General features: G+C 41.0%; 1 protein-coding gene across 3 annotated transcripts in view; it reads left to right on the top strand.

The window, feature by feature from the left end:
• The window catches only part of LOC101115632 (phospholipid-transporting ATPase IB), a 469,524-nt gene that overhangs the window by 161,788 nt on the left and 282,790 nt on the right, over positions 1–24,946 (top strand). The gene's annotated exons all lie outside the window — the stretch shown is intronic.

The raw sequence follows: 24,946 nt of genomic DNA, 5'->3' as shown, positions 1-24,946 counted from the left end.
TTGGCAATTTGATCTTTGGTTCCTCTGCCTTTTCTAAAACCAGCTTGAACATCAGGAAGTTCACGGTTCACGTATTGCTGAAGCCTGGCTTGGAGAATTTTGAGCATTACTTTACTGGCATGTGAGATGAGTGCAATTGTGCGGTAGTTTGAGCATTCTTTGGCATTTCCTTTCTTTGGGATTGGAGTGAAAACTGACCTTTTCCAGTCCTGTGGCCACTGCTGAGTTTTCCAAATGTCCTGGCATATTGAGTGCAGCACTTTCACAGCATCATCTTTCAGGATTTGAAACAGCTCCACTGGAATTCCATCACCTCTACTAGCTTTGTTCATAGTGATGCTTTCTAAGGCCCACTTGACTTCACATTCCAGGATGTCTGGCTCTAGGGGAGTGATCACACCATTGTGATTATCTTGGTTGTGAAGATCTTTTTTTGTACAATTCTTCCGTGTATTCTTGCCACCTCTTCTTAATATCTTCTGCTTCTGTTAGGTCCATACCATTTCTGTCCTTTATCAAGTTCATCTTTGCATGAAATGTTCCCTTTGTAGCTCTAATTTTCTTGAAGAGATCTCTAGTCTTTCCCATTCTGTTGTTTTCCTTTATTTCTTTGCATTGATCACTGAGGAAAGCTTTCTTATCTCTCCTTGCTATTCTTTCTAACTCTGCATTCAGATGCTTGTATCTTTCCTTTTCTCCTTTGCTTTTTGCTTCTCTTCTTTTCACAGCTATTTATAAGGCCTCCCCAGACAGCCATTTTGCTTTTTTGCATTTCTTTTTCATGGGGATGGTCTTGATCCCTGTCTCCTGTACAATGTCATGAACCTCATTCCATAGTTCATCAGGCACTCTGTATATCAGATCTAGTCCCTTAAATTTATTTCTCACTTCCACTGTATAATCATAAAGAATTTGATTTAGGTCATAACTGAATGGTCTAGTGGTTTTCCTACTTTCTTCAATTTAAGTCTAAATTTGTCAATAAGGAGTTCATGATCTGAGCCACAGTCAGCTCCCAGTCTTGTTTTTGCTGACTGTATAGAGCTTCTCCACCTTTGGCTGCAAAGAATATAATCAATCTGATTTCAGTGTTGACCATCTGGTGATGTCCATGTGTAGAGTCTTCTCTTGTGTTGTTGGAAGAGAGTGTTTGCTATGACCAATGCGTTCTCTTGGCAAAATTCTATTAGCCTTTGCCCTGCTTCATTCAGGTCAAATTTGCCTGTTACCCCAGGTCTTTCTTGACTTCCTACTTTTGCATTCCAGTCCACTATAATGAAAAGAACATCTTTTTCGGGTGTTAGTTCTAAAAGGTCTTGGAGGTCTTCATAGAACCGTTCAATTTCAGCTTCTTCAGCATTACTGGTTGGGGCGTAGACTTGGATTACTGTGATATTGAATGGTTTGCCTTGGAGACGAACAGAGATCATTCTGTTGTTTTTGAGAATGCATCCAAGTACTCCATTTCGGACTCTTGTTGACCATGGTGGCTACTCCATTTCTTCTAAGGAATTCCTGCCCACAGTAGTAGATATAATGGTCATCTGAGTTAAATTCACTCATTCCAGTCCATTTTAGCTTACTGATTCCTTGAATGTTGATGTTCACTCTTGCCATTTCCTGTTTGGCTACTTCCAATTTGCCTTGATTCATGGACCTAACATTCCAGATTCCTATGCAATATTGCACTTTATAGCATTGGACCTTGCTTCTATCACCCATCACATCCACAACTGGGTATTGTGTTTGCTTTGGCTCCATCCCTTCATTCTTTCTGGAGTTATTTCTCCACTGATCTCCAGTAGCATATTGGGAACCTACCGACCTGGGGAGTTCCTCTTTCAGTATCCTATCATTTTGCCTTTTCATACTGTTCATGGGGTTCTCATGTATATGTATATGTACACACATTCTTTTTCATAGTCTTTCCCACCATGGTTTATCACAAGAAATTGAGTATAATTCCCTGTCCTGTACAATAGGGCCTTGTTTATCTAGCCTATATATAATAGTTTGCATTTGCTATTCCCAAACTCCCAACCTACCCCTCCCCCACCTCTCTTCCCTCCCTTGGCTGCCATAAGTCTGTTCTCTGTGTCTGTGAATCTATTTCCATTTTATAGATAAGTTTATTTGTGTCATATTTTAGATTTTGCTTATATGTAATTTCATATGTTCCTTTTCTTTCTGAGCTCACTTTGTGTGATAATCTCTACGTCCACCCATGTTGCTGCAGATGGCATTGTTTCATCTTTTTTTATGGCTGAGTAATATTCCATCGTACATCTGTAACACGTCTTCTTTATCCATTCATCTGTCAGTGGATGTTTAGCTTGTTTCCATGTCTTGGCTGTTGTCAGTAGTGCTGCTGTAAACTTAGGAATGCATGTATCTTTTTGAATGTTAATTTTGTCTGGGTGTACGCCCCAGAGTGGGATTGCAGGATCATATGGAAGGTCTATTTTTAGTTTTTCGAGGATCTTCCATAGTGTTCTCCATAGTGGCTGCACCAATTTACATTCCCACCGACTGTGTAGTAGAGTTCCCTTTGAGAGAAACTCCTTCTTTATCAATCCCTCAGATGCAGTCCTTGAAGACATCGTTTAATGAAAAGGATGTAGAAACACAGTCATGTGAATAGGACTTAAAAGACATGGCCCTTCACACCCAAAGTTCCCTGCATGGTGTGAAGTGATTGTCCAAACTTACCTGTGCTGCTACAGTGATTGAACTCCGGCTGCTAAACGAACCCTCAGGTTTTTAAAACTGCACAGACCTCAGCAATTCAGATATGCCTGTATTATGCTTTCTTGTGGGAACTACCATCCGTGGATTTGAGCAGTGGGGAGGAGGGTCTTGGAGATGTAAGGTGATGGGTGTCTCCTTACAGCTTTGCTGCCTGGCACTTGTGTGTGATGTGTGGGCTCCTTCCTAAGGGGGGAGATTTGATTCCTTTGCAGGTCTGGAAAAGCTGAGGTTTCTTGAATTGTTTGACTCTTGCTTTGATTTTTGGGTTGAACTCTGAGTATCTAGGAATTAAATGACTTATGAACTGAAAAGTGCACATTGGTATATAACTCAGTTACTGTTATTTAACTCTCCCGGCAGCTCTGTCTCCCTCTCACACATGGATGTATTGGGCCCAGAAGTGACTTATCCATGGTCACACCACTAAGAAGAATTGTTGACCCTGGCTCTCCTGGCTCCAATTTATTTATTTAAAAAAATGGTTTAATTCATCTTTTTTTAAAATTTAAATTTATTTATTTTAATTGGAGGCTAATTACTTTACAATATTGTATTGGCTTTGCCATACATCAGCATGAATTCGGCACGGGTATACGCGTGTTCCCCATCCTGAACCCCCCTCCCACCTCCCTCCCCGTACCATCCCTCTGGGTCATCCCAGTGCACCAACCCCAAGCATCCTGTATCCTGCATTGAACCTGGACTGGCGATTCATTTCTTATATGATATTATACATGTTTCAATGCCATTCTCCCAAATTATCCCACCCTCTCCCTCTCCCACAGAGTCCAAAAGACTGTTCTATACATCTGTGTCTCTCTTGCTGTCTCGCACACAGGGTTATCATTACCATCTTTCTAAATTCCATATGTATGTGTTAGTATACTGTATATTGTTAGTATTCTTTTTGGCTTACTTCACTCTGTATAATAGGCTCCAGTTTCATCCACCTCATTGAACTGATTCAAATGTATTGTTTTTAATGGCTGAGTAATACTCCATTGTGTATATGTACCACAGCTTTCTTTTTCTTTTTAATTTTTATTTTTTTCACCGCTTTCTTATCCATTCATCTGCTGATGGACATCTAGGTTGCTTCCATGTCCTGGCTATTATAAACAGTGCTGCGATGAACACTGGGGTACACGTAATTCTGGTTTCCTCAGTGTGTATACCCAGCAGTGGGATTGCTAGGTCATAAGGCAGTTCTATTTCCAGTTTTTAAGGAATCTCTACACTCCATAGTGGCTGTACTAGTTTGCATTCATGCCAACAGTGTAGGGGGGTTCCCTTTTCTCCATACCCTCTCCAGCATTTATTGCTTGTGGGCTTTTGGATCACAGCTATTCTGACTGGCGTGAAATGGTATCTCATTGTGGTTTTGATTTGCATTTCTCTGATAATGAGTGATGTTGAGCATCTTTTCATGTGTTTGTTAGCCATCTGTATGTCTTCTTTGGAGAAATCTCTATTTAGTTCTTTGGCCCATTTTTGATTGGGTCATTTAATTTTCTGGAATTGAGCTGCAGGAGTTGCTTGTATATTTTTGAAATTAGTTGTTTGTCAGTTGCTTCATTTGCTATTATTTTCTCCCATTCCGAAGGCTGTCTTTTCACCTTGCTTATAGTTTCCTTTGTTATGAAGAAGCTTTTAATTTTAATTAGGTCCCATTTGTTTATTTTTGCTTTTATTTCCAGTATTCTGGGAGGTGGGTCCTAGAGGATCCTGCTGTGATGTATGTCAGAGAGTGTTTTGCCTATGTTCTCCTCTAGGAGTTTTATAGTTTCTGGTCTTATGTTTAGATCTTTAATCCATTTTGAGTTTATTTTTGTGTATAGTATTAGAAAGTGTTTTAGTTTCATTTTTTTTACAAGTGGTTGACCAGTTTTCCCAGCACCACTTGTTAAAGAGATTATCTTTTCTCCATTGTATATTCTTGCCTCGTTTGTCGACGATAAGGTGTCCATAGGTGTGTGGATTTATCTCTGGGCTTTCTATTTTGTTCCATTGATCTATATTTCTGTCTTTGTGCCAGTACCATACTGTCTTGATGACTGTGGCTTTGTAGTAGAGCCTGAAGTCAGGCAGGTTGATTCCTCCAGTTCCAGTCTTCTTCCTCAAAATTGCTTTGGCTATTCGAAGTTTTTGTATTTCCATACAAATTGTGAAATTATTTGTTCTAGCTCTGTGAAAAATACCATTGGTAGCTTGATAGGGATTGCATTGAATCTATAGATTGCTTTGGGTGGTATACTCATTTTCACTATATTGATTCTTCTGATCCATGAACATGATATATTTCTCCATCTGTTAGTGTCCTCTTTGATTTCTTTCACCATTGTTTTATAGTTTTCTATATAGAGGTCTTTAGTTTCTTTAGGTAGATATATTCCTAAGTATTTTATTCTTTTCATTGCAATGGTGAATGGAATTGTTTCCTTAATTTCTCTTTCTATTTTCTCATTATTAGTGTCTAGGAATGCAAGGGATTTCTGTGTGTTGATTTTATATCCTGCAACTTTACTATATTCATTGATTAGTTCTAGTAATTTTCTGGTGGGGTCCAATTTATTTTTAATTTTATTTTAAAATTTTATTAATTTTTTATTGAAGGATAATTGCTTTACAATGTTGTGTTAGTTTCTGCTGTACAACAATATATGGAATCAGCTGCACATGTACATATATCCCCTCCCTCTTGTATCTTCCTCCCACACCCTCCCCCAACCTACACTCTAGGTCATCACAGAGTACCGAGCTGAGCTCCCTGTGCTACACAGCAGCTTCCCTCGAGCTATCTTACACATGGTAGTGTGTATATATCAGTCCTACTCTGTCAATTCATCTCACTCTCCTCTGCCCTCCCTGTGTCCAGATGTCCATTCCCTACGTCTGATCATTTTTTTAAACTATGTCTTTGCTACATTGAGGTTTCAGATATCTTATAGTCAAAGATCAAGTCTATAGTGATTTTGATTTTCCAACCCATGTTCAAGGGGTGATGATTGGATGCTCATTAAAAGAGGTTGAATTCTTCAGTTTAATAAATTTATTGAGCACCTGCTGGGTGTAGTTTTAGGTGTCAGGGAATAAGAGGTTATAAAGGACACAGAAGGTGCTTGAAGGGAGTGCCTTGTGTAGTTGGAGGGAGGTGGGTGGATAAATGAGTCAACAAGACAGTGTAAGTGCCTTGAAGGGCAGGTGACAGGCTGGTGTGTTGAGTGGTTTGGGGGGTAAAGAGGGCACCTTTCTGTAGGATGCTCAAGAGGGTCCATCGTGAGGAGCTGGCCTTCTGCCTGAGACCCAGCGATGGGCATAGGGCCAGGGCAGGAGCATGTGGACTGAGGAAATGGGTATTTACCCTTACTCCACCCCCACTGAGGGACTTACTGGGTGAGGTCCAGAAGCAGGAAAGGATTTGGCAGGTCACATGGGGCCCTTGTACACAGAAGGAGACAGGACTATCCTAGACATTCTAGAACTTGAGAATGCAGTGTGATTAGTTAACACAGGATGAAAGCAGAGCTGTGTGTCATGGCTAGAGGGCCTGTCATATAATTCGACTGAAGGAATTAACATTAAGGAAAGAAAAAACTGAAAGAGATAAAAGTTGGTAAAAAGGAAAGATGATAAGGATCCTGAGAGGCTGACCACCTGGGTATTGCAATCAACCAAAGGGACGGTGCCCCGGAAGGTCCAGCCAGGCTCAGTGGCAGTTGGTCACAGACCATGCCACACCATCTGATGCTGTTAAATGTTTAAAGTGTAGGAGGAAGTTCTTCTTTCTATGACAATGTTTTTAATAATAATTTTATTGTTTTGATATTTGAGAGAGAACTTAAGATATGGAGGGAAGGGAGAATATAATACTGCAGTTCATGTGGGAGCCACAGTTTAATTTTATGACAAAATCACTGACTTTAGAAAGCGTGATGTATTTATGGAACAGAAAGCTTTGTGTTGGCAATTTCTTTCAAAGAAAGTGATTCTTATTATTCTGTCATAAACCTGCACCACCCTCATGCTATTAAAGACACTTTTCCCCCCTTCCTTGAGCAGGGGACTGGGAGGGAAAACCAGGCGCAGGGTGTTTCAGTGCTTGCCTTCCAGCGTTTTATTTCTAAGTGAATGGAGACCATATGGTCACATAAAGCTGAAGCTAGGAGGTTCAGAGCTTTAATTTTGTGGCCTTGAAATGTTTCCAGTTTCGCTCACAATTAGTGGGAAATAATGTGTTCACAGGACAATTTATAACTCAAACCCACCGTGTGAGTCCCGCAGGCCAGGTCTAGTTACTGTCGTGTGTCCAAGAGAAGTGGCAAGTCTCTGTTGAGATGGCCAATCGGGACAGTATGCCCTTTCCCTCTTTATCTGACAACAGTTTATTTGGTGCGACACTGACTTTCCAGCGTCAGTTTCCTGGCCAGTGTGTCCCAGCCATAATCCTCATTTTACACACAGGCGTGTTCCTCCTTCATCCTTCATGGATGAAGCTTAGCTCCAGGCAAACAATTTTAAATGCCAGAGCTTTGCTTTGCTCACTCAGCTAGCAGTGCTCGTGTCCTCTGATGAACAGAAAGCTCTTCCAGGTATTTCCTGGAGGAAAGACTGCAGAAAATCTGGAGACAGCCCTTATGTTGATACATGTAAAATCCGCCACTTAGTTATGCATGTTGGTGATAATCAGATAAACGGAGTGATGACTGAGCGCTCCAGTGTGCTGATTGGCTGGCGAACAGGGTGTTTACGAATCCTTCAGACATACCAAAGGCCACTGCATCTTTTATTGAGAACTTGTTGGAGTTCTCTTTCTCCTCCTTCATTTTAACTTGCACAAGCGGTGACTGCTCTTGGGAATGACTTGGGAGTGTTTCCTGAGGATTAAGTCTGGGTATGGAGTCTTGGGCTGTGCTGGAGACGGCAGGCTTCATGGCAAAGGGCCTCTCTCATCGGTGATTAATCACAGCATCTTGAATTGTTGATGATGGGTTTTCAGAGACCAAGGGAGCTAAGAGCAATTTCCTTTTCAGTTTCTGACCCAGCAAGTGAGTAACTTTCCCCAAGTAATTGTTCAATAAGAGAAAAACACATGTGATCTTTGCAGGGGGAATAACAGGTCTTCAGAACTTAGAGCAGCAGCGTCCCCTCCTGCAGGAATATTCGTTTGTGCTCTTCATGTCCTTGGCCACCTCTAGTCACTTGTGGCCAGTGTGCCCAAGGAGCTCAACTTTTTATTCTACTGAATTTGTGTGTAACTTACCATATGTGACTGGTAGCTGCCCCATCAGGCAGTGTATTAAATAGATTGAAAATATTTTTAAAGACCAAAGACAGTTCTGAAAGTGAAAAGTGAAAGTGTTAGTCACTCAGTCATGTCAGACACTTTGTGACGCTATGGACCATAGCCCACCAGACTCCTCTGTCCATGGGATTCTCCAGGCAATAATACTGGAGTGGGCTTCTATTTCCTCCTCCAGGAGATCTTGCTGACCCAGGGATCAAACCCAGGTCTCCTGCATTGCAGGCAGATTCTTTATCATCTGAGCCACCAGGGAAGCTCCAAGAATACTGGAGTGAGTAGCCATTCCCTTCTCCAGGGGAGATTTAGAGTATTTTTAAAGACTGGAGATAATTCTACCTGCTGGAGATGATTCTAAGTAAATTTAGTGTACTTAGGTCCATTCCAGGATACATTTATATTTTTGGTCTTGATTTGATGTGAGGAAGAGGCTTATGTTTTTGAGGTCATCTAAACTTATTCTTTATGCAACATCATTTTGTCCAGTCCTGGGTGAGGATGATGACCTTGACTCTTGAAGAAAAAGCTTGCTGCTCATGTGGGAGAAGAGTAACCTGGTGGGTTATGCTTCATTCACAAGCTGAAGAGACCAAGGCTGTACCTGTCCTGGGCATTATACTGTTTTACCTGAGGCTGAATTAGTTTATAGTGGCCCGGGGAACATGATGACAGTGTTTTTAAAGTGCATTTTAAAAGTGCTGCTATTGTCAACATGGGTACCATCCCTCTACTTCTTCCAGTTTTGTGCATTCACAGCTCACCTGGTTTCTGTCCTAAAGTGCCTGTCCTTCACCTCACACTCTCTTTGACCTGGTGGGCTTCTGCAGGCTGTAGTTGAGGTCATTGCACAGGGGTTAACTCAGAGGGGAGGGTGTGTGGGAGGTAGATGGATGGTGGGATCCTGGGCTATGAAGGGCAGTTCTTCCGTGTTCACTACTCATAGTCTGCTTTTAAGGGGATTCATCCTGTAGTGTGATTTCAAAGAATGAACAGTGAATACTATCCATCATTCGTCTGAGTGGTTTGAATTACAGCTTTGTCTTCCTTTCTAGGAGGCTTCCCTGGTGGCTCAGTCAGTAAGAACCTGCCTGTAGTGCAGGAGACTCGGGTTTGATCTCTGGGTCGAGAAGATCCCCTGGAGAAGGGAATGGCAACCCACTCCAATATTTTTGCCTAGAGAATCCCATGGACAGAGGAGCCTGGTGGGCTAAAGTTCATGGATTCACAAAGAAAGAGGTGGGAGGTGGGGGCAGGGGGAGAGGAAGGAGAGAATGAGAATATGAAATGCATCAGAGTGTGAGTGAGATCACATCTTTGACTTTTTATTGGGTTAACCAGAAAGTTCGTTTGGGTTTTTCTGTTTCTGGCCAACCCAATAGAAATCTCAGATGTTGGCATCAAAATTAATTTCTTTGCCCTTTCGGTAACAGCAGTAAAATGACATGTGATCACAGTAATGATGCTGTAATAGCCACTTTCTGTCAGTTTGCCTCTGGGAGGACAAACTGTGTACTGCAGGAATGAGGTGTGGGATAAGTTGGATGTAACGTAGCATCAGCAAAATCAAGATTGTAGTCAAGAGTACCTTGCGAATATTATTTGTTGATTGAACAACCACCTGAATATTAACATGATCAAGAAAAAATGAACTTGAGTGCTCTCAAAATCTGCAAAACTTCACCCAAAAATGTAAGAACTGAAAGGATTAACTCAGTCAAGCTTGACACAGACCTGTGCTGTCTCTGCTTTTAGCTACAAATGTCTTAGGAGACAGTGTCCCCAAATAAGTCTTCAGAAAAGCTGTCAGTTTTTCACTGGGAACCGTTACTACGGTTGGAAACTGTGCTCCTAATGGAGCAGGCATCAAATCAACTGGACTCATGAATATTAATTTCTAAAAAGTAAATAGTAGGTCTCTAGCCCTTTAAAATGGCCACATTCTGCTTTAAACTCCAGTAAGCGCTCTTAGTGGGTGTGGGTGTTCAGTTCATCCAGCTTATAAAGTAATCGTTCAGAAATAAAATTCTAACACATCATAAACTTAAGCTACATCTAAACTATGAAAAAATTCAAATTTTAATGAGAAGTAGTTCATCTTGAGGCTTTTCAGCTATGACTATAACAATCTCTTAAGACTCTCTAAGGAAGTTGAAACTGGTGTTTTCTTTTAAATCCTCCTGTACCAAGCAGTGGCATGAAAAATAAGTCCATGTTTGGCTTGCTTTTACCACTGCCTCCTGTGGTGGTACTTTTGTATTCTGTCTTCAGTGGAAAATGTTGGAAAGAAGACTTGTGTCAAACCTTTCTTCCACTTGCCTCATTACACCTGTCTTTTCAGGTTGACACAGAATTGCAGTTTTAACTCTGGTCCCTGACCAACTAGGCCTGCCAGGGGAGTTAGGACCCTGAGGACTAACCTCCTTGACACTAACCATCATGGCTAGCCATTGGTTTGGAAATTGTAATCATAAAAAATTACCTGATCATTAGCAAGGACTCTTTTTTTTTTTAATTTTAAAGAGAAGGATGGAAATACCTACTGAAATTGCTCTCTGGAATGTTCCTTCTAATTAAAAAAAAGTACCAGAAACAAAACTAGGGGGGAAAAGTGAGTTTGCATTGCTGTGTGTGCACTGTCTCTATCTGCCTAGTGTTTATCAGTTTTTACAGCATGGTAGGGGCTTTGCCCTGTGCTGGGGAGGCAAGCCCTCAACACCAGACTCACCAAACTCAGTCCAAGGGAAAGGGACCAACATAATGTTTTAACAGTGCAAACTCATAAACCTAGAGAGGGCTGTGGAAATAAGGAGGGATGTGGACAGGAATGGGCTAAGATTGGCAAGGGTTAAGGTGGAAAAAATGAATTGGAGAGAAAGCACAGGGGGGAAAAATGAGGCATGAAAAGTTCCTCCTTAAAGGTTGCCATCATGTGCAGAGGGTCCCGCTGAGTATCTGTGTCCATGAGAAAGAGCAATTGTGGCTAAAATTTTGTAATTTCTCTTTAAAGGCCTCCTGTATACTTTTAGATTTATTTCTGGGTATATTATGTTGCTCTATGTTGTGATAGATAGTGACTTCTTCCAAATTTTATTTGCTACACATACATTGCTGGCATTTCTAAAAGGAATTTATTTAGTAGATTATTTTGTGATCTAGGAACTTTGCTAAACTCTAATATTCTAACATAAATATTAGTTTTTAATGAAAATGAAATGTTTTTAATGAAACATTAAAAATGAAATGTTAGTTTTTAGTGAAAATGATAATATACCCTTTGAATGGCATTGTAGTACATCTTCCAAGTCCTTGTGGTTTATCCGCTGTCTTGACTTACCTGACTGATTGGGTCCTCCAGCACATTACCAAATAAAAGTAGTTAAGGGGCTGGTTTTGTTTTTTTCTTGTCTGAATTCTTTTCAAGTTTTACCTTTATGAATGATGCTTATTGAAGATTTTCTGTAGATACTTTTTACCATGTTAAGATGAGTGGTTGTGAGTTGTATTAGATTCTTTTTATGTATTCATTCAGAGAATCTGTTGATATTTCATCTTTTAATTTTTGAGCTACAATTAATTCTCTAATATCTTTTCATTTATTTATTTTTGGCTGTGCTGGGTCCTCATTCCTGCAAGGGCTTTTCTCTAGTTGTGTGGAGTGGGGGTGCCTCTGTAGTTGTATGCGCTGGCTTCTCATTGCAGAGGCTCCTCTTGGTGTGGAGCACGGACTCTAGGCTGTGTGGGCTTCAGTTGTTGCAGCTCCTGGACTCTAGAGCATAGGCTCAATAGTTGTGGTGCTTGGGCTTAGTTGCTCCGCAGCATGTGGGATCTTCCCAGGCCAGGAATTGAACCTGTGTCTCTTGCACTGGCAGGCAGATTCACTGAGCCACGTCAGGGAAGCTTGGAAGTACTTTTAATCTTTGAGCTACATTTACATTTATTCAGTATTAAACCAGTCTGGCATTCCCAGAAATATCCAACTTAGGCTGAATTACATTTTTTATTTTTTACTGACTTTTGTTTGGAAATGTTTATTTAGAATTTTATATCTCTATTTACATGTATATATACTTTATATGGGTGTAATTTGTCTGTGATTTTTGTTTCTCTCTGTTGTCCTTGTTGGATTGTGATATCAGTTACATAACACACAATGAATTAAGGACAAGTTCTGTATTTTTCTCTAATGGTTGGTATAAAGCTGGAATTATTTCTTTTTTTTTTTTCCCCTACACTTCGCCAGAGCTCATTTGTAATTGTCTTTGTGGAAAAGTTTAAAATATGGAGTCTATTTCTTGATGAGTATAAGATTATTCAGTTTTCTTTCTCTTGGAAAGTCAGGTTATTATGCTATACTGTTTTTCAGGGGATGGGAGTTGCTCATATCATTCAATTTTCAAATTTATTGGCCTAAAGTTATTCATAGTTATGATCCTCTTAACTTTATGGCTGAAGTGCCTCTCATTTTAATTCAATTAGTTATTGATTTATTTTAGATCTTATTGATTAGAGCAATATTACCAGGGAGTAGACTTTGGGCTTTATTTGATAGCCATTCTGAAGGGTGAATTGTACACATCTATTTCACTCTTGTCTGTCATAACCATTTTTCTTATTTCTTATAAGTTAAGTCTTTATGAAAGATATTAATCATTTAATGCAGTTTCCAACTTTGTTGTAAATGATTTTCTCTGCTATTCTTAGGTCTTCAATCTGATTTTTTGTTTGTAATTTCTCCCTTTATTTTTATACCTGGAAAGCCATCTTCTCTCCAGAAATGAAAGATTTAGAAATTTCTTCCAACTTAATTTTATTTGTATTTCTGATGAAACTCTAATCTGAAGTGTTATTCTGACCTTGGATATGAAATAAGACTCTGAGATTCAAAAACCCCAGCTTTGTGATCAAGTCACCTGAAGCTAGTCCACCTGGTAGAGGGTTCAGTATCTGGAAGACAGGTCAAAGGACACAGCTCAGAATATTGTCTCCGGCCCTTGATGGGGAACTGAAGGGCAAGATCGTTTATTTAATGATGAAACTATTGCTATTTTGTTTTAACTACTTTTTCTATATTTCCTCACTTTTGTCTGATTAAATTTATTCTGACTAAAATTTGTCTATAGACAAGAGGCAGGTGGAGGGCATGGCAGGGGTAGGGGACTGTCCTGGGAGGAACCCATAGGGTTGGTCTTGATCTACTTCACAAGCTCAGATGCCTCTGGGGTGAGATAGGGACGTACATGAGTGTGGTGGCTGGGTGGGGACTGTCACCAGGCAGAACCTTTCCTTCTAAAGGTTCAGCCACCGACTGGTGCCAACCATTTGTTTCATGTATGAATTCAGGCCCACCATCCCAGAGTCTGATTTTTCAAAAGAAGCAGAAACTTAGATTTTTACGTTAAAAAAAAAAACAACAACAACTCTTGATTCTGGCATGCTGGAAATGATGTTTTAGGAGTACTGCATGGCCCCAGTAAATCATATCTTAGGATCCAGGCTTAAAACCATCTGTTGGCTTTCTTTGAAATGTGAAGAACACATTTACTATGCATGTAACACAGAAATACTGAGGGTGTCAGGTGATGTTACTGGAAGCTCTGAGTGAAGTGGCCTGGAATGGACTAGTGAGGGTTGTTGTGGGCTGGCTGGTCTACTGTGGGATGCCTGAGTTATTTGGGACACCAGCTGTTTGAGTGAATATGTAACTCCACCCACAGTTTCTCTGTAGAGCAGTTGCTACAAGTCAGACTTGGCCCAATGCAGCAGATGCAACCCTGTAAAATGCTTGGAATGCTTGTCTTTTGCCTTTTAGTGATGTTTCCTTTGTCAAGGTTCAAGGTTTGGTTTCTTCTCTTCTTTCGTGTTCAACTGATTGCATCATTTGCTAAAGGATGTAAGTTTTATGGCTCAGAATCCTGAAATCAGGGGAGGCCTGGGGCTGACAAAGTCACCCGAGCTTGCAGGACCCCCAGACCTAGGCAAGGATAGCAGGCAGTCATCTTAATACATCAGAGCAGGTTGAAGTAACTGCTTGGCCTCTTCAGCAGACAGTTGTTTGGCTTTGGCTTTCATTAAAGATTCCCAACCTAGATAGCATATTGAAAAGCAGAGACATTACTTTGCCAACAAAGGTCCGTTTAGTCAAGGCTATGGTTTTTCCAGTGGTCATGTATGGATGTGAGGGTTGGACTGTGAAGAAAGCTAAGTGCTGAAGAATTGATGCTTTTGAACTGTGGTGTTGGAGAAGACTCTTGAGAGTCCCTTGGACTACAAGGAGATCCAGCCAGTCCATTCTAAAGGAGATCAGTCCTGGGTGTTCTTTGGAAGGAATGATGCTAAAGCTGAAACTCCAGTACTTTGGCCACCTCATGTGAAGAGTTGACTCATTGGAAAAGACTCTGATGCTGGGAGGGATTGCGGGCAGGAGGAGAAGGGGACGACAGAGAATGAGATGGCTGGTTGGCATCCTGACTCGATGGACGTGACTTTGAGTGAACTCCGGGAGTTGGTGATGGACAGGGAGGCCTGGTGTGCTGTGATTCATGGGGTCACAAAGAGTCGGACATGACTGAGTGACTGAACTGAACTGAACTGAACTGAAAGATTCCCTAAGTTGAATTACCTGAAAAATGTATGTGACTTTGCAAGTTGACCATATAGGCAGATATACATAACAGCATTACCAGTCCAAGCTACAGACACCCACACTCTCTCCTCCCCTGCAGGTGGCTCCTCTGCTTTTCCATTTGACTATTGTCCCTTCTTGGGTCTTTTTTGATAAAACTACCAAGACCCCCAATCACAGATTTGCCCCTGCTTTCTGACAGCTCCCAATCTAGAGAGAACTTGAGCCTTCTGTGAAGCTTTCCCCAAATCAGCTGACAGAACTCAACCTGTAACAAGCCCCTCCTGGACCAGTTCTGGAGTGCCCCTCAACCCCCGCCCCAGTTCCCATTGCCTGTTGGCCACCTGATTCCCACAGTCTGTCCTGGTGATTTGCAGATGAAGGGCATTGATACCTGTCTAAGAGTTGGTGGTATTATTACATCGCGATTTTCGTTACTTGAGAAACATTAGAGGCAGAAGGACACAGGAGAAATAAAGGAGAAGTTATAAACTTTATAGGAGAAAGTTTATACAGGAAGATGAATGGTAAAAACTGAATGAATGATCCATTTCATTAAAAGCTGCTTCACACATGGTCTCTTATCCAGGTTGTGAGACCTTTGGGGAGCGGGGTGGCCTCTGCAGGACCCGGGAGAGCCAGGGCGTCTCACGGGCAGAACTGCAGACGTGGCGATTCTCAGTCAGGAGGAGCTGATGACCCTTGGCAACCCAAGACGAGAATGTTCTTTCCAAAAGCTATCGATTGTGCTGATTACGATCCTAGCAGGTTTCAACCTGCTGTCCAAGTCTGGAACTTGAGACAAGTTAAGATCAACAAGCATCTTGCGGTCGAGTTTCATTTAATTAGCGTTTGCTGCCAAGTCATGGTTTGGAGGCTGACCTCCATGCCAAGTGTGTTTCAACAGTCAAAGTGGACAACCTCCCAGGATATGCTGCCTTTTCCCCAGACCGGTTAGCTGATAGACCCGATGTGGGGAGTGGACCCTGGACCAACCCTTCTAGCACCACTGCCTAAAGGACTCTTTGCTGCTGATGCGTGAAGACAAAGCGAAGCCTATGAGGTGGTGGAATTAGGGAAGCTGTTTGGTAGGCTTTTCCCAAAAGCCAGAGGAAAGTATTTTTAGTCCTTTATCAGGACATCTTTTTTTTTTTTTTTTTTTTTAATGTAAGCTGACTTTTATTTTTTCAAGTCACTTTTCTAGGAAACAGGCAAGGTCCTCTCTCAGGCACTGGCAGCTCCCTTTGTGAGGCAGACGCAGAGCCTTCTCTTGCCAGCTCTATTATGTCATTGAATTAATAACGTTGTAAAGACGAAATCAGAAGTCAGTTTGGCAGCTGTGCCTTTGGGGAAATTTTTGGAAGAGTGACCTTCCATTTTTAATAAGCATGTTATTACATTTAGAATTGAATTACTGAGAGCTGAGCCACCCTCCTGAATTTGCTATTAGCCATTTTTTCCCCTTTTATTTTTAATGAACTAGAACCAGTCGAAGCCAGTTGTTGCTAACAGGACGCAGTAAGAAAGGAACTCAATCTTTTACTGTCAGGCCCTTTATTTCAGACAAGTTTAACTCTTCCAAATGTTAGACTTAAAGAAGTCTTTCTAGACAGCATCCATTTCTTTTTTTAAAAAATTAAAGTGGGATGGAAGAATCCTTTTCATTACTTTCAGTGCCTGTTCTCATGCTTGAGCTTTCTCCCCTAAAGTCAAATACATCATCTTCACTGAAATCTTGTGATTCTGAAATTCATGTGGAAAATAAATGGGCCAGAGAGGCCAGTAGTGTTGGGTTGGCCAAAAAGTTTGTTCGAATTTTTCCATAACAGCTTACTTAAAAATTGGAACTTTTTGGCCAACCAAATATATTCTGAAACAGCAAATCTGAGGCAAGGGCTTAACCTGTCAAATACTAGAGCCCAAGTTGACACACTGATCCTTAAAACAGTGTGGTGCTGGGGACACATACCATAGCAAGAGCCCAGAGGGCAGTCAAGAAGGTGCCAGCTAGCAAGCTGAGTCTGCTTTATTATCAAAAATTACTCCCAAATAGGACACTGGAACTCTTCCGGAGTTTTGGTGGCATAGAAAAATGGCAGTCTGGAGCCAGAAACTTAGATCCCAGACCATAAACCTAAAACAAACAAAGGGTGCCCCACATTATCTAGTGATAACATCGTCAAACTGTAGAGAATATCATAGAAAATAAAAATAGACTATGCCCAGGTGTGAAGCAATAAACCAAGTCATAAATCTAGAAATATTCCCTTGTTATCTCAACATACCCTTGAGAGCAGGACCTGTCAGGTACTCTTGGTTTCTGGCAGCTAATACACCTACCCGGATAAAGCCCACACACTGGCAAAGGTAGGCTAAAGAATGTTGTAAATGAGGAGCCATTGTCTGAACTAGCCTGTGGGGATGTGTAAGGAAATATACAAAAAAATTTAAATATGCTGAGATGATCACAGTGTGGATAATTTTCAAGAAAAATCCCTTTAACATATTTGCAGCAAATTGGGCAAAACGGTAAACTAAGCAATATGATTATATATGCTTTTTAGCTTCTGTGAAGTCTTTGATCCAGCAACAGGTATATTATTTTGTTAACTGTTTCTCAGGTGGATGATGATGGCAGGATTTGTTGAGTTCTTATCACATGCTGGATACTTTTAAAATAATTACCTTTGTTCACAGCAGCTGCGGGGCTTCCTGGGTGGCACAGTGGTCAAGAGTCCATCTGCCAGTGCAGGAGACGTGGGTTCGATCCCTGGGTCAGGAAGATCCCCTGGAGAAGGAAATGGCAACCCACTCCAGTATCCTTGCCTGGAGAATCCCATGGACAGAGGAGCCTGGTGGGCTACAGTCCATGGGGTCACTAAAAGTCAGACACAACTCATACACTCAGCACATGCATACACACAATTGTATGAGATATCTGTGTTTCTGAATTCATGTTAACCATAGATCTGTAGTAAGAACTGATGTGTGTGCATGCACATGGGTCTGAGAGAGAGAGATGTGTGTGTGTCGGTGGGGAGTGGGGGGATTTAGAATCCTCTACTGAACTGTGAGTTCCTTGAAGTTCAAGAATATTATGATACACAAGTTCTCTGACACAGGAAAATACCTGACCCACCTATCAGATACTGACTATAGGACCATCTCTTCTACTCTTTCATTTCCCTAAAACCTGCTGCTGCCCCACTTAACCTAGATGGATTCAAAGTTGAATAAATGCATAGTATTAAAGATCAGAAATATTTTTCTACTTGTACTTTTCTTGATTCAGATGATATTCGTTCATTCGTTTTGTTTATTGGCATATAGATGGGTCTTTTGATCCTCATTAGGATAGACAATTTTTGTTTTTGACCACAATTATTATATAGATTGGGAAGATCTGCTGGAGGAAGGCATGGCAACTCACTCTGGTATTCTTGCCTGGAGAATCCCATGGACAGAGGAGCCTGGTGGGCTATGGTCTGTAGGGTCACAGAGGGTTGGACACAACTGAAGCAACTTAGCAGACAGGCACATTATGTAGATCGTTGAGTGGAGTCGGGATTATCTTATCTCTTGTTTATTAGCCTCGATATTTCAGTTACATACTAAATCAAGTGAAAACTGCTTGAAGGAAAAAGGGGGGAACTTAAGCAGGATGAAATCAATTTGCATAGCTCTGGAGAGGCTATATGTCACTTCTGTAAAGCAGGATTTAGAAGATGTGAGATGTAATGTCTGAATCATGAACCATGTGAGTCTACTTAGCATCCATTTCTAACATCCTAACGGGCACGGACGTAAAATTAACCCCATTGTTTGGGATTGAGGAGTAAATTTGTTGGTTGCATAAGGATGTTTTAAAAATAAGTGAATGTGAAAGTCACTCAGTTGTGTCCGACTCTTTGCCATCCCATGGGCTATACAGTCCATGGAATTCTCCAGGCCAGAATACTGGAGTGGGTAGCAATTCCCTTCTCCAAGAGATCTTCCCATCCCAGGAATCAAACCCACGTCTCCTGCATTACAGGTGGATTCTTTACCAGCTGAGCCACCAGGGAATAAGGCATCATTTTAAAGGAAAGAGGATATATGCTAATCAGTGTTGGGTGTGAGGTTGGGGTTGGCACACATGCAATCACTGATGTGAACTGAGAACCAGTGGAAATGTGAGGATTCTGTACTTTGACTATGCTTGTTTCCAACACACTTGAGGCAATATAGAGTAGCAATTAGCCCAAGAGTCCTGAGGTCAGATGGTCTGAAACTGAATCTGGTTGTACTACTTTGTGGCTGTGATCTGGACCAAGTTTCTTAAACTCTCTATGCCTAGACTTTCCCTTCTGTAAAATGGTGGTAATCATAACACCAACCTCAGGATTATCAAGTGAGTTAAAATAGGCACATGAACACACTGCTGTATTTAAAATGGATAACCAACAAGGGCCTAATGTATAGCACATGGAATTCTGCTCTGTGTTATGTGGCAGCCTGGATGGGAGGGGGATTTGGGAGAGAATGAATACATGTATATGTATGGATGAGTCCCTTCGTTGTTCACCTGAAATTCTTATAACGTTGTTAATCGGCTATACCGCAATACAAAAAATAGGCACTTGATAGCATATTGTCAGCACTATGTGTTGGCTACCGTGACTTGCTGTGATGAATGGGCAGAGATTGACTAGGGCACAAAGGCAGCTCACAGCATCAGAGATAAGTGCTTTTTGTGGGCTGTATCCTTGATAAAATTTGGTAGTTGCCAACAATAAATGATAATGGAAAAATATATAAAAAGAATATATATATGTATAACTGAATCACTTTGTACAACAAAAATTAACACAGCATTATATGTTAGTAATAATTCAATTTAAAAAAGGCTTAGTAGGTGCCTCAAGATGGCACCCCATTTTTCAGAAAGAAAGTATTGTAGGCCTAATGCATGACCGATTGGAGCCTATGTGTTCACCACCCCTGTGTGGGCTTCTGGATCTTTGTTCTTCTCTAGCTTTGCATGTTGAATGTTGTTTTCTTAATTGTATTAAACAGAAGAGAGGTTGTACTAATTTTTAGATCCTTTGGTATCAAAATAAGAATGTTCTTGAAATGGTCTTGTCTGAGAGAGAAGCCTGGCTGGAAGTTAATAATGAGTCATTGCAAACTGAAACGAATTATTCTAAGAAGTGTGAATTTACAATCACTGTTCTAAAAGTGAATTAGTGATTAACCTAGAAAAAAAAATCCCTTGGCAACAAATAAACCTTACACATCGAGGTGAAAGTCAAAGTATTAGTTGCTCAGTCATATCCGAGTCTGTTGTGACCCCACATATTATAGCGCACCAGGCTCCTCTGTCCATGGAGTTCTCCAGGCAAGAATACTGGAGTGGGTTGCCGTTCCTTTCTCAAAGGAATTTTCCTGACTCAGGGATTGAACTCTGCTCTCCCACATTGCAGGCAGGTTCTTTATTGTCTGAACCACCGGGGTTCAGACCCTGGTTCAGACCACCCTCACTTTGAGGTACCTGTGTGTACTTGTCTTTAGGGAGCTGATGTCCCTTAAAACTATTAGCTGAGGGATCTAAGAAGGTGCTCTTGAAAAAGTTTATAGAAACCTGGGTCTGTGCTGCAGGTTCTTCTGGGAACTGGGAATATTTGCTTGTAGCATCTGTTACAGTGCAGAAGAAAACCTTTATACACAGATACTAGCTCATTTCCAAGTACTCTGTCAGTGAAAAGATGGCAGCAGCCCAAATGCAGAGGATCACCTAGAACTCACAGAGTAACTGGTAGGGAGCCAGGTGGACACCTAACCAACCACTCTGCCTGCACTTTGTGCTGGCATCCTCAGCCATCGGTCCAGTGAATGTGCTCTGGCATCCAGAAGAGGGACACAGTGGCCTCCATCTGGGCTTTGGAGGAGAGCGAGGCTGCGGGAAGAAGAGCATCCCAGCCAAGATCACACACAGCGCATGGCAGAGCCAAGGCTCGCATCACTCAATTTGGAGTAACTCCAGAACTGCCAAATCTCCTGAAGGTGCAGGTTTCATAAGATTCAACTAATGTATCTACAAGGTACTTCAATGCAACCAGGAATATCTGCCTGTAGAAAAGCCCTGATGCTGGGAAAGATTGAGGGCATGAGAAGAAGGGGTGGCAGAGGACGGGATGCTTAGATAGCATCACCAACTCTAAGCCATAAATCTGAGCAAACCTTGGGAGATAGTCAAGGACAGGGAAGCGAGGCGTGCTGCAGTCCATGGTGTCGCAAAGAGCCAGACACAACTTAGCGACTGAACAACAACAACAAAAAGCATCCTGTTATAATGCGGAAGAAAGGCCTTATATGCAGATGCATCAATGTTTTTTAATTGATGTATAGTTGCTGTACAACATTATATAAATTGCAAGTGTGCAATATGGTGGTGTTGTTCAGTCGCTAAGTCATGTCCGACTCTTTGGGACCCCATGAACTGCAGCAGGCCAGGCTTCCCTGTCCTTCACCATCTCCCGAAGTTTGCTCAAACTCATGTCCATTGAGTCAGTGATGCCATCCAACCATCTTGCCTCTGTTGTCCCCTTCTTCTCCTGCCTTCCATCTTTCCCAGCATCAGGATCTTTTCCAGTGAGTTGGCTCTTCACATCAGGTGGCCAAAGTATTGGTGCTTCAGTATCAGTCCTTCCAGTGAATATTCAGGGTTGATTTCCTTTAGGATTGACTGGTACAATAAAGTGATTCACAATTTTTAAAGGTTATACTCCTTTTATAGTTATCATGAAACATTGGCCATATTCCCCCATGTTGTACGTGTATCCTTGTAGCTTAATTTATATAGAAAAGTTTGTACCTCTCATTCCCCTCTCCATGTATTGTCCCTCCCCCTACTGTATCTGCCTTTATCTGTCTGATTTATTTCACTTAGCGTAATGCTGTCCAAGTGCATTCATGTTGTTGCAAATGGCAAAATTCCTTTTTTTAAAAAAATGAGTAGTATTCCATGGTGTATATATATCACATCTTCTTTATCAAATCATCTACTGATGCTTAGGTTGCCTCTATGGACATTGGGGTACATTAGTCTTTTTGATTTAGTATTTTTGTTTTTTCTGGATATATATCCAGGAGTGGAATTTTTGGTTAGATGGCATCGTTGATTCAATGGACATGAACTTGGGCAACCTCTGGGAGATGGTGAGGGACAGGGATTCCTGGCATGCTGAAGTTCATGGGGTCATAAAGAGTCAGACAACTTAGCAACTGAACAACAATATGGTAGCTCTACTTTTAATTAGTTTTATTTATTTTTTTAGAAACCTCCATATTGTTTTCCACAGTGGCTGCACCAATTTACATTCCCATCAACAATATACAGGGGTTTCCTTTCCTCCATACCCTCTTCCACATTTATGTTCTTTTTGATGCTAGCCATTCTGACAAGTGTGAGTTGATATCTCATTGTGGTTTTGACTTGTCGTTTCCCTAATGAGTAGCAGTGCTGAGCATCTTTTCATGTGCTGATGGCCATCTGTATGTCTTCTTTGGAAAAGTGTCTGCTCAGGGATTCTATTTTTTAAATGAGGTTGTTTAGTTTTTGATGTTTTGTTGTATGAGCTGTTTAGATATTTTGGATATTAATCCCTTATAGGTCATATCATTTGCAGATATTTTCTCCTATTCAGTAGGTTGTCTTTTTTTGTCACTGGTTTTCTTTGCTATACAAAAACTTTGAAGTTTAATTCAGTCCTGTTAGTTTATTTTTTTGCTTTTTTGCCCCCTTGCTTTAGGAGATGGATCCAGAATAGTTTGCTGCAGTCTAAAAATTTGTGTTCTACTTGTTTGCCTCTGGGAGTTTTATGGTTTCTGGTCTTTTATGGTTTTAGGTCTTTAATCCATTTTGAATTTATTTTTGTATATGAAAGTAGAAAATGTTTTAATTTTGTTCTTTTACATGTAGCTGTTCAATTTTCCCAGTAACCATGCTGGCTAGGTTTTTAAATCCAGAGCTGGATTATTAAGCCTTGCATAATCATGAAATGTGTGGTAGAAAATTTAAGATTAACAATGGTGTTTTCTTCCTTTGACTCTTATTGGCTGGTGGGAAGAACATCACAGGCTTGTAAACAGAATGCTTACCCAGACCAAGGCAGGTGTGCCTTTCTGTTTTCAAAAACTGGCATGGTATGACGTGGGCTTTAAACTTCCTGGGAAGAGATTCTTTGGAACTTTTAATTTGTCAAATCTTAAAAACAGTAGTTTTAAAATGAATGATTTCAGGTTAAATTTTGCTGTCTCACATATTGGGGTTTATTATCATAACTTTGAATTTTTGGCTTAAAAGTGGATATTTTTTTGGTATTTTTCATTTTTGTATATGTTAAACTCTGAGAGTTTGACACCAAGCTGCTGCAAAGAACTATGCATTTTAACTTTGCTTTCAGAAAGATTAGGGCAAAGGAATAAAACTTCAAGATGGATTTGCAACTAGGTTATCTGGTTATATCAGATATGATTATCTGGCAATATCAACATGATCCTAGGACTTCTGATGTTTCTATAGAGCACAGGGAACTGTATTCAATATCCTGTGATAAACCATAGTGGGATAGAGTATGAAAGAAGAATGTATATGTGTAACTGAGTCACTTTGCCGTGCAGCAGAAATTAACAACTTTGTAAATGTGAAAGTGTTAGTCACTCAGTCATGTCTGATGCTTTGTGACCCCATGGACAGTAGCTCACTAGACTTGTCTGTCCATGGAATTCTCCAGGCAAGAATATTGAAGTGGGTAGCCATCCCCTTCTCCAGGGGATCTTTCCAACCCAGAGATCAAATCTGGGTCTCCTGCATTGCAGGCAAATTCTTTACCATCTGAGCCACCAGGGAATTCCCTAAATCAACTATACTTCAGTTAAAAAAATTAGAAAACAAAAAACACCTGTTAACTTCAAAATGAAGCCTCAGCTTTAGTGGCTCCCCTTCCAGTGCTCCTTTAACACAGCCTGGTCTTACTATCCCTCCAGTTCCCATTTTGTTCTGTGGTATTCACAGCAAGCCAGTCACCATTGCTGGTGTAGAGCCTGGGGTCTCCACCTTGTAGTTCCCTTTTCTCCATGTTTCCCCTCCCTCACCTTCTCTCCTTCGTGGGTCTGTAATCTACCTGTTCCTCAAAATCTGTCTCAGATGTCAAATCTGCCAGTTGTGGGGGATTGGAAATCTTTGTAAAAGAAACATCTGCTTAAAAAAAATTCCTTATTACTTTACTACTTTTTGCTCTTAACGTTCCAGTGTCTTGTAGTTATTTTTGGTACACATGCTTTCTTATTCACTTGTCTATTGTATATCACACCTTAGCCTGTAGCCTCTAGAAACAGACAGAGGAACAGGATACAGTTTTGTTCAGTGAGGACCTTGTAGGCTGTAGCATCTGCCTCAGATGGGTACCAGCTTGGAGTTAGTATATGCCAATCTGTCTGTCTCTTATCTCTTTCTTTGATTATCTCTTTGTATGCCTTTTGTCTTGTTTGAAGATTGCTATTTTTTGTTTTTTCTATAGGGCATCAATACAAGATGCCCAAGGAGATTCTGTTCTGTTTCAGCCCGTCTTTACAGGCCACCGTAGAACAGGTTGGAGTAGGAAATGGCAACCTACTCCAGTATTCTTACCTGGAAAATTCCATGGACAGAGGAACCTGGCAGGCTACATTCCATGGCATTGCAGAGAGTCAGACACCACTGAGCCTGCATGCGCTAGAGCAGATATGTCAGGCTGTTTGTCTTTTCTGACTGTATTGTCCTAAGCATTTCTCTAAGTACTAACCTCTTACAGCATCACTTGACAAAGTTAGTCCATTTCTCTTTGGGGCTGGACCTTGGGGATGGGGCGATACTCTTTTATAACACATTTGATATGGGAAGTCAGATCCCAAACTATAAGGAATATATTTTTTAACGTGTGCTTTTTTTTTTTTGAGAGGCCCTAAAATTTCCTTAAAAAAAAAAAAATTTCCTTGCCTCCAAACTTATTCTGGCTGCTATTTCTTTTCTTCGTTCTCTAAATTTCATTTGTCAGCAGCATTTCTGGAGCTGCCTCTTCCAGTTGCCAGGCGTGGGCCAGTTTGTTCCTTTGTGAGTGTGGATGCATCTGACCTTAGGACAGGGTGAAAATCTGTACCAATGGGTCCTGGTTCTGCCTTTTGGAGCTAATATATTCTTCTAATTTCCTTCGCATATGATAGCTATTAAAACATTTTGAGACTGTGAACATGGCTTA

The sequence above is a fragment of the Ovis aries genome, chromosome 10, assembly GCF_016772045.2.
Source record: "Ovis aries strain OAR_USU_Benz2616 breed Rambouillet chromosome 10, ARS-UI_Ramb_v3.0, whole genome shotgun sequence".
Lineage (NCBI taxonomy): Eukaryota > Metazoa > Chordata > Mammalia > Artiodactyla > Bovidae > Ovis > Ovis aries.
The sequence above is the reverse complement of the archived record's forward strand: the minus strand, read 5'-3'. Positions and strand labels throughout refer to the sequence as shown.